The sequence below is a fragment of the Spodoptera frugiperda genome, chromosome 7, assembly GCF_023101765.2.
Source record: "Spodoptera frugiperda isolate SF20-4 chromosome 7, AGI-APGP_CSIRO_Sfru_2.0, whole genome shotgun sequence".
In the NCBI taxonomy this organism is placed as follows: Eukaryota; Metazoa; Arthropoda; class Insecta; order Lepidoptera; family Noctuidae; genus Spodoptera; species Spodoptera frugiperda.
In genome coordinates this window covers 12,258,956-12,278,022 of record NC_064218.1, presented here as the reverse complement: position 1 = coordinate 12,278,022, position 19,067 = coordinate 12,258,956, and the positions used below count along the sequence as shown (strand labels likewise).

Sequence of the window (19,067 nt, the reverse complement as noted above, 5' to 3'; positions counted from 1 at the left end):
AAATCGTAGTTACGAGATATTTTTAGAAGAAAGGTGCGGGATTTATTTCCCCATGCTTAGAGGTGTGAAGGAAATTGTTTATGGGACTCGTATGGTGTTATTATTCAATGAAGGGACTGGTACACGCGGCTACGATAACTAGTATACACCAACACATCGACACAACTATCGCTACACAATATCCCTGTGTGGGTATTCCGTAGTAATGTGCATAAAAACGTTTGTTCATTACGCACACATTGGTATATACTATAAATTATTGTGTCGGTATATGTAAGAATTTCGTAAAAGATTTTATGAATAAAAACAAGGGTAGACATAAAAATAATACTTAACAAACATTTAATAAATCGAACAACGAAAGATCGAGCTACACAAATTATACCCATACAAATATATCTAAAGGAATCTTCTCGTCGTATATTTATGTTATTGAATCCATTACAATATTTCGTAACATTTATTAATTGCACGTTTGGCGTAATGGTTAACGCTTTGAGTTATCAGGCAAGGTGTCGCAGGATCGAACCCAGCAATAACTAGTTCTTTTTGTAGTGTTTATCAAATATTTTTAAACAACATCTAATTCTAAATTTCTAATGATTCGATACTTGAGTATTAAATTTGTAATGTTTGTGGCGACCACGCAACTCTCGGGTCATTTTATTTAGCCCGTTTATAAAGTAACTACCGTCAATTCTTTAAATGTTTTCCAGATCACCCAACTTACAAAATAAAATTATATTCTTAGTTGTCAATTTATGAGCATTTCATTTTCATAGTTTATTGCTACATAATTCGTGTGTAAAGCTCAACATATCTCAACACTTCACAAATTTGAAAAAGGCAGAAGTAATTATTTTGCACGAACAAAAGATAGATCTTTTCTTTAGTGAAATAGAAAGGCGCTTAACGATATCGGTGAGTAAATAAGATAATTATTATGTTGATATTCTGGGTAATTGATTGAATTAATAATTTTATTTTAAGTTCTCTAAAATTATATTTTTAAATATAATAAAATAATGTTATTATTTTTTGTTTTATAAAATACAAAAAATAATAACATTAAAAAATTTATGAATATTAATATTTGAATAATGAATACTTTTTTATTATTATTGATGAATTTATTATTAAGAATAAATAATTATTGTTTAATAAATTTAAAACTTAATCTATTTTAATTTATATTAATAGGATACTAATAATAATATTTTCTTAAATATCCTTATAAATAATTTATTATTAATCCTGTTGTAGCTTAAAGGATTTTAGTAGCATTTTATTACTGTGTAAACCTATATATATGTTGATTATAAAATATTGTATAATTATTGTGTTTACAACTAAAGCTACTTGTAGTTATATTTTATTCCTATTGATAAGTAACTTTATAGATTTTCATGGTATTTTAAATAATATATTTTTGTTTAATAGTGTAAGTCCGTGCAGTTATGGGTGCGCAGATATGCGGAGACTGGTGATATTGAAAATTGCCAAGCTGGGCCGAAGCCGAAGGCAAATTCGTTAGCCCGGCACTACGACATCATAGCCAGGCATAAGGTTGATCCCTTTTTCAACGCGCACTACAGCAACGGCACTCGATGTCTTCACGCAAACAATAAGGAGGCACCTGCATTCTGGTTTAAGGTGCAGGGAGCCACCCAAAAAGATATTACTGCCCACAATGCACCAGGAACAACGATAAAATTTTGCCAGAAGTTTTATAAATTTTGATAGGGCTAATAATGTGGTTATATTTAACGATGTAAATAATTAATTTCATGCTAGCAGCATAAAGTTTAAATTTATTTGTATTGAATATTTTTTTTGCGTTAACGCTGAGTTATATCGATTTATTTTTCGATAATCAGTTACTGAGCCATCAGCCAAATTATATATAGTCCAAATTAACTACAATGTTTATATTTTTAAAATAATATTAAAATGCAGTCTAGAAAATACGGTGAAGTGATGTTATTGTTATGCGGTTAGAAATTGTCATAATTTCTTTCTATTCAACATGTTAATTCACTTCATTTCTCATTTTTAATAACTTATGTAACTGCTGTTCAACTAATTTGAAACATTATATTTACGCTCATCCTTAACCAACTTAGAGTATGATTCGAAATGTTATAATGTTAAAAACTTATTTGTATTAATCGTCACATTTTTGCTAACATATTGCCCACTCGATATTGAATCTTATAGCAACAGCCTTAAAACACAAAATGGAGAATTCTAATAACAAAAATTTGCTAATTTCAAGAAATAACAATATTTACTGTGAAGCGGAAATTTGGAAAACAATGTTTTAATTAAATTTTTATAATAATTTTATTTTTTAATACTTTTTTTAATAATATTAAAAAAATATATATATATAATGTTTTAATTAAATTTTTATAATAATTTTAAATTTTAATATTAAAAAAATATATATATATAATGTTTCTTATTGTTTAATAATAAGTAATAAACCATATTAAAATTTAATTTATTATTATTTAATTAATAATAAAAATTATTATTTAATAATATATTTTTTTTTGTAATAATCATTAATAAATAAAAAATTGTCTATGAAAACAATTAATAACATTTTTTATTTGATTTATATCCAATATTTATATTTTATTTCTATAAAAATAAATTATATGTAATAAAATAGATATCGTTTTATTTACCGACTTAAATGCTTCTTTTATAGTCTGATTTTATTATACAGAAAACAAAAATAAACTTAAAAAAGACAAACAACGAAATAAAATTCATCTAAAAAATACTTTTTACGTTTTGCTGGTTTCGAACCCACATCGGCGTAGAGGGAGACGATTAGAGCAAGCTCGTTAAACCACTCGTCTACGAGCACTACATCTAGTTCAGTGAAAATGTTGAATCATATCATCAATTGTAAATATTTTTAACCTTACCCATCTATTAAATTATAAAAATACATATACCGACACAAAATTTATAATATATACCAATGTGTGCGTAATGGTCAAACGTTTTTATGCACATTACTACGGAATACCCACACAGGGATATTGTGTAGCGATAGTTGTGCCGATGTGTTGGTGTATACTAGTTATCGTAGCCGCGTGTACATGTAGTGTTATGATGCTTCCCTGTATTATTGGTTTCGGTCTTAAAGCTAGGTGTTTGGTGGGCTTTTGTGTGGTCTTACAATCTTGGAAAGTGGTGTATATTGGTTCATTTTCAATTATGCAGTATGCACCACTATGTATATTATAGTTACATTTTCAATATTACATCAAATATGTGTGATTTAAATTTAACTGTTCTTGAACCAACTGACTAAAAGAGAGATGGCAGTTGTTAAGAGATATACAGAGATTTTGAGCTAAATACCGTTTTATTGACCATTTTATACTAAGTTTCATGCAATAGAATGTCTTTTTTGGCCTAAAAGACCAAGTCTCAATTATATTAATAAAATTTCACAAATATTCTGCTCTATAGCAGAATATTTGTGAAATTTTTGTACTGAGATTTTTCCAAAATTTTTCGACCTAAGAATGACCTTATGGTCTACCATCATTCTAGAAACCACTCGGTCAAAAGAGACAGTAACTTAACTACATTATAACCTAATGAAATAAATAATTAGTATGGCTGTGACGTCAATCGTGCATGTCCACATGAAAGACAATTGTGGGAACACGCACAGGTTTTTCTGTGCAGTAACCTTGTGTGGTTTTTAATCGATAATATGTCTATCAGTTTTTATTTACTGCATTATCTACTTATGTGGCATGTGTGCGACCACACTGATGGTTTCGAGGACAAACACAAGTATCTATGTTTTATAGAGTTATTAATGTGTAAAGGGAACTAGAATGATTTAAATGTGAAATTAGTATCTTTGAGGGAGAAAATCATCTAATAGGTAACTTCTGCCTTGGACGAGGCGAGATGGAGTATTTGATTCTTACTGACTGAGTCGAAGTCCCGGTAAACCCGCCAGGTAGTCCACAGCTCCGGTTCAGGCATCAGCTCTAATAGGCCCTATTTATGGTGGTCTTTTTTTAACGGGGGAATATCATCCAATTACTTTTCTTCCTTATTTACTTCTCCTGCCTTGGGCGAGGCGAGAGGAAGTTTCAGACTCTTACTGACTCAAAACCACCCCGTTCCTACTCCTGTTTTTCGAACTGGAGCCCTGGTAAACCCGCTAGGCAGTCCGCAGCTCCGGGGAGTATAAGTCAAAACTTACATATTTAAGAATTTTGTAACACGTTAAATGATATATAGACAAGACATAACACCTCATTAAAAAATAAACACAGCCATTAATTATAAAACATAACAAAATAAATAAATAACAAATGTTACAAACCATTACATAGACAAATAGCTTGATTACTTGCCGACGGTCATATTAATGTTTAGTTAAACGGGCGTCGAACCTGCGACCCTGAGCTTATAGCGTCATTTGGACTGTTAAACATTCCTAGGTCAAGGTTTTTATGTTTTTGTTTACTTTTAATATAAGTAACTCATCATTATTCATAAAGCAAAATAAGCAACGTCACACCTTTTATCCCCGAAGGGGTAGGCAGAGGTACTCATTACGACACGTAATGCCGCTATACAATATACACCCACTTTTCACCATTTGTGTTATAATACAATGTGATAGGCGTGGGACTTCTAACCCGTTAAGGCTGAGTAGTACATCTAATTTTATCGACAAAAAAATAATATGGGGGTGGAACCCCTAATTGAAAATATTGAAAAATAGTGATTTTTTCGGTCAAAATAATTCACAAATGATTTTTTTTCTCACCAAAACATTATCAAACTTATGAAAAAAGTAATGAATTAGTTAGCCAAGGTTATTAGCTACCGTTTGTCGTTTTTTTTTTGTTTCTACGACGCATACAACCTTTGATATCAAAAAAAGTAAAAAAAATATTAAAATAGCCATAACTTTTAGGGGGAGGGGATTCGTCCCCTTCGACCCCCGACTTTTGTCGATAAAATTTGATGTAGAATTCAGCCTTAACGGGTTAGAAGTCTCGCCCCTATCACATTGTATATAATAATTATTATTTATAATTTTCAGTAAACTACATTAAAAAAAACCTTCTTTATCCTCCTTTTTTTTAAATCGGATGCAACGGAGCTACTGCTGATGCTACTCAAGAGTGCGAAAGGGGTTTGAGTAACTTTGTATGGACTTGTGGCGTCATTTTTTTTTTCAGCGGCCACCAATAATTTTCATTTTACTTTGTTCTGCTGTGTTCATTACACATATATGTTCAATTATTTTTATCCTAAGTTATATCAAAGCTGAGATATTTGAGTTTGAAGAATTTAAAAATGTAGTCTCTATAAATACTTCAATTACCGTCCTGTGTAAAAAATCTTAGTTATGTTATTAGAAGATTGATATTAGTTATTGGCTTTACTGTTTCTCGACCTCTCGCCTGTCAATGTGACGTTAGTATTGGGCCTTTTTTTTTTTTTTTTTTGAGCGTGGAAAATCATCCAATAACTTTTCTCGCCTTGGGCGAGGCGAGAAGGAGTGTCAGACTCTACTCTTACTGACTAAAAACCACCCCGTTCCTACTCCTACTCCGGTGCGCGACACACCATCGGCCCATAAATAAAAGACATTGGGGGTCCGTTCGATTCATCTACGTCACTGTATTTGAATTATTTTATTTAGTATTCCTAAAAAAATATGGCAGACACCTAAAAGAGTGCAATAACATTTAAAAACTTCTTCGATTTCAATTACCAATTCTTCGATCTCAGTTCCGATATGGTTTAGAGAAATATGGCTATAATAGCTTTTGATCGCTGTATTCTGTTCTTTCATAATATTTAAGTTTCATTACTGGCCGCTCAACTTCAAAACGACGCCAACTTTACCCAAACCCCTTTCACAATATCGATCGGAATCTGAGAAGCCCCTGATCTATGGCAAAAATGTACTCCCTTATGCAATCGGCTATTACTACATAGACGTACCGGTAAACTATGGCAACTTTACCGGGCCCTTGGCAACTTTACCATACTATAGGTATTCGGTATAAACTCATTTATCTAAAAATATACCCACTAGAATTCTGTTTTGTAATAGAAGTATTTTTTAGACATTAAAAGGAAATATTTACTATATTTTGCGTAGACGTAAGACTGCTATTATGCCAGTAATGGCCGTCACAATGTATGCGTGAAAATGAGCTAAAAGTTAGTTGTTCCTAAATTGTGCTTACAGAGCCTTAACTATTTGTCACAGGTGAGTGAAATTTTGATCTTGTATGTATATTATAGTTGGGATTACTGTTGTAATGTCAGCAATTACTTTTTCTTTAATTTATTGATAAATAATCGCTTCGGTAATGTTGACACAGGTTAGGTAAAGTTGCCACGGCCTGCTTTGTGGCAACTTTACCTACAGTTAGGGATGGCAATAAATGTTTTTTTCTTGTTTGTGTGTATGTAACCATTTTCGAATACCTAAATTTCACAGCATAATAGTGAATATCCTGGATGATAAGATATAATGTATTTAATAATACCTTTTGTTTTACAGCCAAAATGGCTCCCATGAAACAAAACCGCAGAAAACTCGGAGCTAGACACTATAAAAATTATACGGAAGTGATGTTATAATTAGCTATGGAGATAGTGAAGTCATAAAATTAAAAAGTCAAGGCTTAAACATTATTTTGTAGCCTTTTTTACAATTTTAAACATATATACTTAAAATTTTAGAACTTAATTTAGTTTAAAAAGGAATAATATTTATGTTAGAAATTTGTGCGTTTTTTTTACTTTAGGTTTAAGGTTTATTATTATTTTTTTAAATATACATGTCATAAAAAAGTTCCTCCTTTTTTGACAACCCCGAGCGTAACAAATTATTTGTATGTAAATTACGATGAAACCAACTTTCCCTAATGTCTGTGTAGCCGTTATCTTTATAGATTTCCTCATACTGTTTGCATTTTAATACGAAGTAGTCCTAGATGAAGCCCTCTGTACCTCAACAACTCTTCAATATGCAATACACGATGAATACGGCGCGTAGGTAAAGTTGCCAAAAATTTGGTATCTTTACCCATGTTGTTTTTTCTCTACTACGGCTAAAATAAGTGTTTGTATTTAATGACGATTACGGTAAAGTGAGCCAGATAGACTACAATTCTAAACATATAGTTTTGGTTTCTATGCGTCTTATGGTTAAAAATATATTTCGTGTTTTGTTCTAAAATATGGTAAAGTTGCCATGTTTTACGGTACGGGAATAGAGGATTTGATAAAAATCTATTCTACTCTGCGCCTGCACCACAGGGCGGTATTTGGTTTGTTTACTATTTTTTTTAAATAAATAACTAATCATTGTAAATAGGTACTTAAATAACAACATTGTTTCTCGTGTGACCGCAAATGTAACTACTGAGTGATGAGGTTCTGGTTTCGATTTTGTGGTCGGACAAAGTACTAACTCTTTTGAAATTGTATCCGGTGTTTCACAATAGCTATTGAGTAAAGGGCTTCTTCCAGAATTCCCATGCTTAGTTAACAGCTTGGGGATCGAAGTTAGGATGTCTAAAGTATAGAAATCACTGCTCTTCAGTGGCTAGCTGCCTAGCTCGTAGCTGCATTAGTAGGTAGTACTTTAGTAGAATGGGATTAATAGATAATTAACCTTATAGGGATGTAAAAAATCAGTCACATTCTGATACCATTTTTAACCATACTCGTAAAGTGAGACATTCTAAGTATTGTGACGAAATATAAATAGTGACAAATGATAGAAGTAGCACAAAGACTATCGACGATTAAATCAACGGTTGACGTCAAAAATCCTATAGCACATATGAAGTTTACGTGCGAATAAATATGGATGGAAAATCGCCTGGTCGGATGATCCTCCTATTCTTAGGGAACTTTACTGTCTGTTCCCTAAAGTCTAAATTACGAGTATGTATGACTTGAAATTAGAAGACCTCTTTTCCAATCTATCACATGAGTCACCTGTATACATATTTCAACAAACTTCTTAATAAACATATTTGAAGTCGAAACAAAACGTCGATTTCCTCTTTCACAACTGCAACTGCATTTGTATTAAAATAAATGATCCTCGACTGTGTAGTCGATAAATCAATAATCTAAATTGTTGAGGCATTATTTGATGGCGTCTGTCGCGGCCGTGCGTTGCAGCTGAACAAACCATTATATTGTATTGAGATGTTAGATTGGACAGGGCCGCACTTGGAGGTATAGGATCATGGTAAAAGTTTGGGTGCTACTGTTCTTTTATGGAAGGTGGTAAACTGGTTGTGTATTTGTTTTTTTTTATAATTTTATATGTTAAGAGTAATACGGTTATATGTATGTTTGTAAAATTAATTTTAGACTTAAGGTAATGTTTACCAGATTTGGCTGAATCAACTGTCATTATTTTATAGAGGGTTCTGGTATTTGTATTCTACAACGCGTACGACATACGACACATTATCAAAAGATTTATAGGTAATTTGACGAAGTACAATGACTGCCATTGATATTTGTATCCCATCTATACTACGGTTACTATTGAATTTTTTTATGAATGGTATATTCAAGTAAGTAATCCAAACATCAAGAGACTTCCACTTTCTCTTTTAATGACAAAAACAAAGCTATTTTATTGACTGTATTTATAAACTAATGCATTGTTGAATCTTCATTTTATAGTGTTGATAAGACGTTATTATCATCTGTTAAAGCGACCGCCAGAAAACCAAACTTGTGTTTGAAGATAATTTCGTTTGACAAGAGAATGCGCTCGCGCAGTTCAAAGAATTTAGGGCGACATAAATATTTACTTGAATTAATTTACTTGGTAACTAAGAGTGACTATTTCTTTGTGTCTAAATGTTTAAATAAATACAAGAGAAAGTGTTTGTTGATAGTTTTTGTCTATTTTAATGAATTGAAAAAATATTTTTGATCCAACATTTTTTACTACATTTCTGGAATGTTTTAGATATTATTTTCGTTTTCGTATTTATATGACAAATAAAGTTCCACAATCATAATTAGAAAACTAATAAAAGAAAAAAATCTTGTGAATACAGTGGGTAACTTAATTAAAAAACTTAGAAATACAAACAAATAATATATTATTCATGACAAATATACAGATTAATAATATAATTAGACAGTAATATTTCCATTGATTAATTAACATCTTAATGTATTTCAAATCAAACGGATAATTACATATATCGACACGAGATCAACAGGTCAAAATATAGACCCTAAGTTAGGCATTTTAATGAAAAGTCAATATTAGATCACTTTGCAAAGGAGATATTTGTTTAAGACCTATTAAAACAAACTATTAAGATCTATTACACACGCACCCAATTAATTTGTCCCAGTGTATTCAAACGTGGGCAAATGTAATTTAAGTTTGTGTCCCATGTATATCTCCAATTACATCAATATTAACACTAGAACTAAACTTTAATATTAGGTAACATCGTTGTAATACCCTGAAGGACATTACAAGGCATAAGATATGAATATTGAAAAAAAAATTGACAGTTTTTTGACATAACTTTGTTACCATTTATCTACTGCTATACCTAGTACTTGATGCTATACCTAGTACTTGTAGTTTAAGTTCTAAAATACGACATTTTGTTGGCATTTTGCTAAATTGAATTGCCCCATGACATTATGTAGTCACACCTTGGAAGACAGACAATGCATGGGATTGTGCTGACCTACAAACATGTCGTGTCAATTAGGATGCAATTTTATTTGATTTATCTTAAGGATTGTAGAATAACGACAACGTACATAATATGAAATAGAAAACAAGTTTATTTTTTTTTAATGGGACAAGCTCTCCACAACCTCCTATACCGCTGCGACTACTGTAAGCCAGGATCTACAGTAGATACAACCAAGAAAACACCGAAACATTGAAGTCCGGCGCATCAAAAAAGGTGACAGCCAAAAAATTAACACAAATATTAAAACTTTACCATCTAGTCTTAAATAATTGAATCTTAAAAAATTTGGACTTTCTAAGAACACACATCCAAATCCGGCCCTGTCCACAAGTGCACTCAGAGAGAGTACCAAATTAAAGGCAGAGGCGCAGTTGATGGACGTTAAACAGCATTATTATTTATTACTCAACTGTATTGAAGTATCTTTGTAAGGAAACCATGAATCTTTAGATGATGGCTGAATTAAGGCTATCTACTCTATCGTAGCTTAGAAATGGCGATCGTGAATAGAAGTTCAATCTTAGATCGTAAGCTTGTGATAAATGATTCAGGATTTATGTACAGGGCCGTATTTAGATAGTTATGCTAAGTAGCATATTCATATGCTAAGTTGCATATTCTTTACTCTTTACCTAAATTATTAAATTGTCAACATATATATTGAAGACTAGATTCAAACAAAACTTAACCTTTTTTGTTTCATTCATTCAAAACATTCATTTTGCATTCATACTCATGATTATGTCAACAATTACCTAAGTATTCTCACAAATGTATGAAAAAATGGATTTATACGTCTTTTGTTTTGAAACGTCTTGTGTCAGTTTACATTGATCGATGATGCATTCATAATACGTGTCTTTTGTGAATGATTTGTAATTACTAACAAGACAATGACGTCACACTTTATAATCCCCGATTAATATAGGTACACACTATTGAGAAATTATGTAATATGTACAGAAAATAATTATATAATTACACTAACTTTTTCCAAATATTAGCTTTTCCAGGTGAGGTACCTAATAGGTTATGAGTCTGTTGTCATAAACCAGATACAATTTCGAATTGAAAGCTTGAGCACTGAAACTTGCAAAATTTAAAATCTTAATGATACTTCGCCTCATCTTGCTTTGGCATTCAAAACCTTTTAATTGACACAACTTTTTGAATAAGGCAATCAAATACTTACAGGACCTAAAAATCCTAATTCTTAAATTAATAACAAAATAAAATGGTGAAATAAAACTTTAAATCACTATCTGCTTAACTACCTGCACCTTTATGAATTATGACAAGACGTTCTGTGAAATTAGAGCAAAACGCATAGACACGTAGCCATTCCACTCAATTTCTAAGTACAAAGTAGGTGTTTTTAATTTTTCCAAGATTACATTTTTGCGGTCGAAAACCACTGAACTAGTTCAACCGCCCGGGTTTTGCCGCAAAATCATCACTTTCCAGGATAATTGCTTGTCTAATGACAATGATTTGCAATAGTATGAAGTGTGTGCATCATGTATTGTATGTACCTATGTCCATAACGGTCACCTAATTTAGTAAGTACCTATGTATTATTTCTTATGGCTTATACACATGTATTAGTATTTAGTATAAGAAATCAAGAACTTTTGCTAAGCAAACGCGCTTGCGATTACTAAGACAGAGTTCTAATAAAAGATGCTAGGCTAACATGAATTAAATTTTATGTCTTTTTATAATAACTATCGTGAGACATACTAAATTAACTAAAAAATCAAGGTTTATATAATTGTTTATTAATGAAGAAGACCTCTTTTAGTTTAGCGACGCTCGCTCGCCAGTCGCCGCGTCTGCGCACGCTGCTCATGTTGAAGACTCCCTCTATTACTATACGTGAATATACCGTGATTTCTTGCCATCAAAAATAGCAACTATGTTTTCGAGACTAGACAAAAAATATACTGCAACCAAATTAAAAACTTCCTTTTTTATGTCAGTAAAAAAATACCCAAGAATAAATTGGTGATCTCGTCCAACACAACCACTTGAAACCAACCACACCAAAGGCCAAAGGCAACCAAACAAGGCATTCCCCACAATCACCTGTTAACTAAAATAATGAAGGAACTCAATGAAAGATAAATAAAATTTACTAAACTTAGGGGGAGTCGTAACTGACAATTGACGATCATGGCGCCCCCTGTCGATAGGGCGTTAACCTTGACAGATGTTTGAAAATGGAAGCTGACGACGTTATTTCGACAATTGATTGACATTTGTGACGTATGAGCGTAATAAAACGGTTGGAATATGAAGTTTGGATTAATTTGTAATGAGTTTTATGTGCGTTAGGGGATTTGAATGGATTTATGGGAGAATATAAAATTGAGCAAGAAAAAATAAATCCTAGTAGATGTAGATGTGCCAGCACTTCGAGTTTTGTTCAAAGTGTATTTTATTATAATTATATTTTTTAAATGGCAATAGGCTCACCCCCTATTACATGGGACTTACGTAACACAAATGGTGAAAAGTGGGTGTACATTGTATAGCGACATTACGTACCGTAATGTGCACTTCTGTCTACGCCTTCGGGGATAAAAGGCGTGATGTTGCACTATTCTGGGGCTTTATCTAATTATCTCGATAAATCAAATGATTTTCTTTCATTATAATTATGAACCGTAATATAAAAGAATTAGCGAAATCTATTTAGCCGTCCACGCGTGACTTGATGACTACGGGACTTTTTATCAATTCATCAATATTATTAATTTTATCACACAAGAAAATACGAAACATGTATACAATTACATATTAAGTAACATAGAAAATTGATGATATCCCATAAAAGTATCAAGTTATACTTAAACCGCAGCTTCTGTGAACCAGCCGTTCCGGAGAATGAAGTGTGAAGACAAACAAACAATGCCTCTTTCGAAACTACCGCCGACCCATGGGAGAGTTATTATTTAGTTTTATTATATTTTTAACTAATACAATGGGTGTTCTGAAGATGTTACTTAATAAAATTCATATCTTATTTAATTATTCTGTGCTGTAATAAGTTTGGAAACTGGTGTAATTTTAATCTTCACTTTATATTCTGTCTACGTATACTAATGTCTATATAATTTTAAAGAATATGTTTTTCGAACGAATGATATATGAATGACCAAAAAAGATAGTAAAACAATTTTTATTAGATAAAATTGTTTGGCTTAATACCACAATACCAGAGGACAGGTGCGTTGCCGGCCTATTAAAAGGATTTAATTGATTTAAAAAAAATAATCAAAAATAATAACAACAAACTTATAATTAAAGACACCTACGATCACGGAAGACAATAAAATCACCAATAACACTAAAACATAAACAATACAAATATAAATTACATAAATAGCAAACGAAAGCTATTATAATAGTAGGTTCACGAAAAACTAATCATAGAAATTCATTACCCATAGGAGTGGAATTACAATGGGATTGCAATTACCTGCGACTTACAATCGAGTCGACGACATAACACTATTGTACTCGCGGATTTATACTCCTTTGCTGTAGTTATGGCTTGTTTGTTCAGCTTTTTGTTAGATGTAAAAAGAGAGATGTAGGAATTAAAAATGCTTATTAGATTAAGAAAATGTTATTAAAGTAAAGAAATGTTGTTGATTTTAAGCTTTTTTTTTCAGGGGAGAAATTCATCAAATGGCTTCTCCTGCCTTTGGCAAGGCAAGAGGGAGTGGCAGACTTTTACTGACTAAAAACCACCCCGTTCAATATCCTCCTTTCGAGCCGGAGCCACGGTCAACCCGCTAAGTAGTCGTAGTATGTAGTGGTTTTAAGCCTATCTTCTAACCATTAAAAGTCTCTTAGTACGGCAACTAGAGATGAACAAATCTTCTTTAAATACCAATAACAATGCTTCAAAGTTTTAAATTAAACTGTGTAATCTTTATATTCATTAATTCATCCATGTTTGGGCATGCAGATAAGACTAAATCTTGACCCAGACGATATTTCAGGTCACTGCATCAATTTCTGCCGCAGCCAATTGAGGTCTATAAAAAAGTAATACATTTTTTGCTATCTGTCGACGTGTCTAGCCAGGCAGTAGCTAGACTTGTTATTATTGATAGTTTCAATTGATCGATGAATGTTATTTGTCGTATTTTTTGTGTAGATGTTAAAAGTTTTTGAGTTTCTTTGGATTGCGAATCGGATATTTGGTTTCTTGGTTGTTTGGCTCTATAAATAAGTAAACTTACAGAAACAAATTCGACAATATTTTTACAATATTCTATGAGAGACGTGAAATTTAAATAAGTAATATGGTTTTAATGGGCTAAATACTGTATCAAGATTAAGAATATGTACCAAATATCAGGCCGATCGGACGTCTCGAAGAGGAGTTAAATGCCAAGTACTAAATTGTACCCAAAAACTTACCCAATTACCCCTTCCCAATCCAGATACCCCAAAACCCTTTAATTCCTAACCCCAAAAGGTCGGCAACGCACTTGGAACACCTCTGATGTTTCGCGTGTCCTTGGGCGATTGCTGACCATCAGGTGATCAGTCTGTTTGCTTACCAGCTTATACCACAAAAAAAAAACAGGTACATCGAGTTTCATCAAAATACATTCAGCACTTTTAAGCAACATCTCAAACACATCCATTCACAATACTAAAGATTTGGTTTCAAGCATCCAAGCTATGCACTCGCTCTGTGACCGCCACTAGTTAGCATACCACGGAGTCTACTTGTCGCATTAGCTGAGACGATGAAATTAACACTAATTGGGTCACCGCTCGTTACCATGCAACTTTTATACTGTGAAACATTATGGTTATATTCATTTGACTGATAAAATCTGTTTGGATTATCTTTATTGCGTTGGACTTGTTGGACGAGTAATTTTGAATGTAACTGCTTTGGGAGAGGTATTTGATTCGAGTCATGATTTGAATAAACTGTAATATAACATAACATCTTACTTCCCTTTTATTCCAAAAAAATAGATAAAAAGGTAGATGTAACAGGCTCCGCAAATTAACTAAAAATCACGGTCTACTCACGTAAATTAATGGAGAAAAGCTCTACTAGTTTCGAGTTTACAGAGGAATTTCTCAGTTAATTAACGCGTGTATACCGTGTATTTTTAGTTAATGTAAGATCTCACGATAGTTATTATAAAAACTATACACGATAAAACTTCAATGAATTGTGAAAAAGAAATAAGTTCTGTTATTCAAGGTATAGATAGATGAATTCTGGATTTTCCTAGAAATATTTAGATAGGGTCGAGACCTATTCATGAAAAAGATGTCTTTTAATTTTCCTAATCTTCAAACTCCTGTATGGGTTTTAACCCATACAATGCCTTATAATTTACAAGTCACGTGCTATAAAAAATGTCATAATCGAAAACATTTCCTTGGTTGAAGTAGAATTCAGAGTTACAAGTATTATTTGTAGCATAAAACAATATCGCATAATGCATGTTGCTATTTCCGTACATTTTATTACTGTAAGGAAATGGGTAGTTCTCATTGTGTTTAAGACCATTTTGTAACAATACCATAGTTTAGTTTCTCCAGGGGGGTAGGTAGAAAAGGTTGTAACACGCTTTTCCTCACATATGTATGTTTTAAAGACTGTTATAATTTATGCTGACTGGTCGCAAGTTCGATAGCAAATTGTCTTGAATTAAATTGTCGGATTAGACAAAGTTTTTTATTGGAGTTTATCGGATTCTCAAATATTTTAGTAGTTGCCTACTTCATTGAGGATTGAAAGGCCTTACATAATTACGTTTGATTATGATGAATTGAATATTTAGAATTTGTACCGAATTCATTCGAAGTTCACCATTCATTTTTCACATTTTTCCCTTTATTCATTCACCGACTGTTGAATGTCTATTGTGTGAACTTTTTTGTTTTACTTTTTTAGGAAATTGTTCTAGTTTTGTAAACCTAGACCGTTTTTGATTGTGTTTTAGGTTTTTCTTTAAACACTAGCCTTCATGCGTAGTTTTGAATACGCATGGATTCATTCACATGGTGTATGAATTTTATAAATTCTTCTCTAAATGCTTCCTTGTACACACACTCTTGTTCCGTTTGGATATACATTTTATGAAACCTTTAAGTTTAAGTTTCAAGAGTAAGCGCCCTGAAGTCCTTAAGTCAATTCATGTCATCCTAGTCGGGAAATTAATTTCTTTGCTCTGAGCAATTACCTAGATACAAGAATTTAGTATCTAAAATATTTAGCCTAAGAAAATACATACGCAAAGGCGTTTTTATATAAAAAATATTGTATGTATAATGTACTCATTCTTAAAAATTAGGGTCACCTCAAGCAATCATCAAAACATTTAGACTAGTGACATTAAAACTTATAACATTTTGGCGCTAAATGCTACCACGGAACTTACATCTTATCGGTCATATGTCAGGCAACGTGTTAGAGGTCAAGGCGTTGATAACAGTGTAGTGCAGACAGCAGCAGGTCAACCTACTCTTTTGTGTCAAATTATATTTTAAACTTTATTAAGATAACGTTAAGTTGAAAATTCAATGATTTTTTTTGCAGGTTGGTAGGTTGATTTGCTGTTTATAAGTATGTAGAGAAGAAATGTACAGTCATTGTGATATTGACTGAGTAACTAAACATAATATTTTGTGATACGATTTGTTGTTGATAGTTTAGTGTTGTGATCGATAGTGTTTGTGAAAAGGCGTGTGATTGGTATAGTGTGCGTTTTAGTTGTATAAGTATTTATTTTATTGTTAAAAGATTGATAGGCTTTTTGTTTTAATTGTAAATATGTGTAAGGTCGTTTAATGTTATTTAAATATCCGGTATGATTTACGTAAGAATGCAGATAATGTTTAAGAATAAATAATAAGATTTGCATCTTTTATAGCTTTGTTTTACGCAAATTCCTGATAATAGTGCGATTAAAGGAATGACATAACCATAAATTCCAATGCCATACTTACCAACAAAATTAGATAAAACGAGAAAATCGCGGGTTTTTGTATAAAGATTGCATTTTAATTTTGGATGAAGATTGCATTTTCTACTGACCTTGAGTCCGTAATAATATCGATGAACTATTCCTAAATAAACACTTAGAAGACCACCCAGTTCAAATGTTTTATTTACTAGAAATAAAATGGAAATAATATTATTTAGGTGTAACAGTATTTTACATTTTTATCGTAAATAAAAAATAATAAAATACTTATAAGAATATCCATTTGTATTTTATTTTATATAGTTTTTTTTTTTATAGAAAGGTAAACATTAGGTATCCAGTGTGATTTTATTTATTCTATTAAACTTTTGGAATAAATAAAAATGGTTGTTTTATCATTGTAATATTTATATAGGACTTGACATTTGATCAAGAAGGAACTTAAATAAATCTAATTTAAAAGGTACAAGGCTACAAAGCTACCTATATTGTTATAAGAAAAAAACATTCATGAGAAAAAATAAATTCGAAAGACATACACTTTATTTTTTTGCCTTTATCAGAAGGAATTGATTCAATTTATTTGTAGCTACTTACTTATCGTGTTCTTTTTAATGACTTCTGTTGTTTATTTTTTTCTTTACTTATGTAACTCCTAACTAGCCGGCTTGTTTAACTTATCACAGCAATAAAATTGTATGTTCAATTATGTAACACGTATTAACTAATTACAGAATCAAGTGTGTCCATTTGGAATAATAAATAATGATGTTCTTATCTATTTCCCGTGCAACACTATTTAACACTTGCACTGATAAACTTTCGAAGTTAAAATTTCTAAGTAAACAAGTTGAACATGTGGACTATATAACTATTATAATAATTTATAAAATACTTTTCTACTTACCAAAAAATATTCACAGCGGCTAATCTAGCCGATGATGCAGAAAAATAAATCCGAAATCATTATTGTCAAAAAAAACAAAAACAATTTTATCGATAAACAAAAAAGCACTGCACAACACTATTCACTTCAAAATAATCGTTTAAAAAAAGAATGGGCGTAAAATAGTTCGAATTTAAAAGGAACACAAAATTTTATCGTGTCTATGTTCGATTCGGTCGAGATTTGAAAATGAGCGGGAATGGCCGCGCGTTCGTGGAGCGCGCTGGGCAATCGCTGACTGACGATCCGACGATACGATACCGCCTCAACCCGATGGTTCAGTGAGTGGAATTAAAAAATTGGAGGGATCTACGCGTTACGCGGTACCTACAGCGGATGCCCGTTATTTATGAATTCGTCGTTGACAAAAACTTTGTTGAAGTCACCAAATAACAAACGTAAACATTCTTAGTATTGGATGTTTAGATTATCCTTTGAACTTTGTAAACAATGCACAACGGTCGATCCAGAAAAAAAATCACGTATTTTCTGTAACTATTTATTTTTTACTTTACAGCAAAAAATATCAGAATTTACAAATTACAATAGTTACATTACACCTGTTCAAAATTCAAACATGCTAAACGTTACTTCTCTCCACTGCACACTAGATGGCGGTACTGTGACCAACCTGTTCACCGTAAACTATAGTGCTTCTACTCCCCGCTAGATGGCGTTGTTTATCGCAACTAACTTTTTTATATCTTTTCATTGCGATGTGTAAATTAAAATTATAATGAGCATTAAAACACTAATTAAAATAACAGAAATTACTACTAAATGCATAGGAATGCTGTTATAAAGCCTTGTCTGTTTATAATCAAGTAGATAGGTTTAGTACGCAAACAAGTATGAATACCTATCATAAATATTTATGTATCAAATGAGTTAATGGTTTAATGGCCTATTAACAACACTGACAAATAGGTTTGTAGCTAGACTCCATGGTGCCATACAAATTGTCTAGTTCGCGATCATTACAAGCTATCTAGCCAATTAGCCCGAGTTTTTTCTTCAAGATTAGTCTGGCCTTGCACTAAAGTTATGAATTCAAATTAGGTTTATATGAGCGGCAGAAGATATTTGTATAAAAATATTTGTAAGAATATGCTAAATATTATACGCTACGCTAAATATATTTTTCTGAAAAAACTATTTGTCAGGTGCAGTTAATTGCAATTTGCAACTAGGATTTTATGAAATTATTACGCGTGAATTAATTTTCCGTATTATATTTTCTTCTTATTAGTAGGAGTTTTTTATGGGATAGGGTGGTAAAAGAATTAACCGACGAATCACCTTCGCATTCGCTTCCAAATAGTATAAAAATAATAGCTTCTTATTCCTATTTAAGTTTACTCGCTCACA

At 31.8% G+C, this 19,067-nt stretch overlaps 1 protein-coding gene and 1 long non-coding RNA gene across 3 annotated transcripts in view; one reads left to right on the top strand and one right to left on the bottom strand.

The window, feature by feature from the left end:
- The window catches only part of LOC118266270 (phospholipid phosphatase 3), a 114,102-nt gene that overhangs the window by 70,903 nt on the left and 24,132 nt on the right, over positions 1–19,067 (bottom strand). The window contains exon 1 of one of the 2 annotated variants that reach the window (XM_035579670.2): positions 17,661–17,972. The exons of the other annotated variant lie outside the window; for it this stretch is intronic. The gene's annotated coding sequence lies outside the window, so the exon portion shown is untranslated. Of the gene's footprint in view, positions 1–17,660; positions 17,973–19,067 lie in introns of those variants that run through there. 2 annotated transcript variants of the gene reach the window in all.
- On the top strand, positions 673–2,354 carry LOC126910891 (uncharacterized). The gene is made up of 2 exons (XR_007705490.1): positions 673–921; positions 1,441–2,354. It is a non-coding gene; the product is annotated as an uncharacterized LOC126910891 (long non-coding RNA).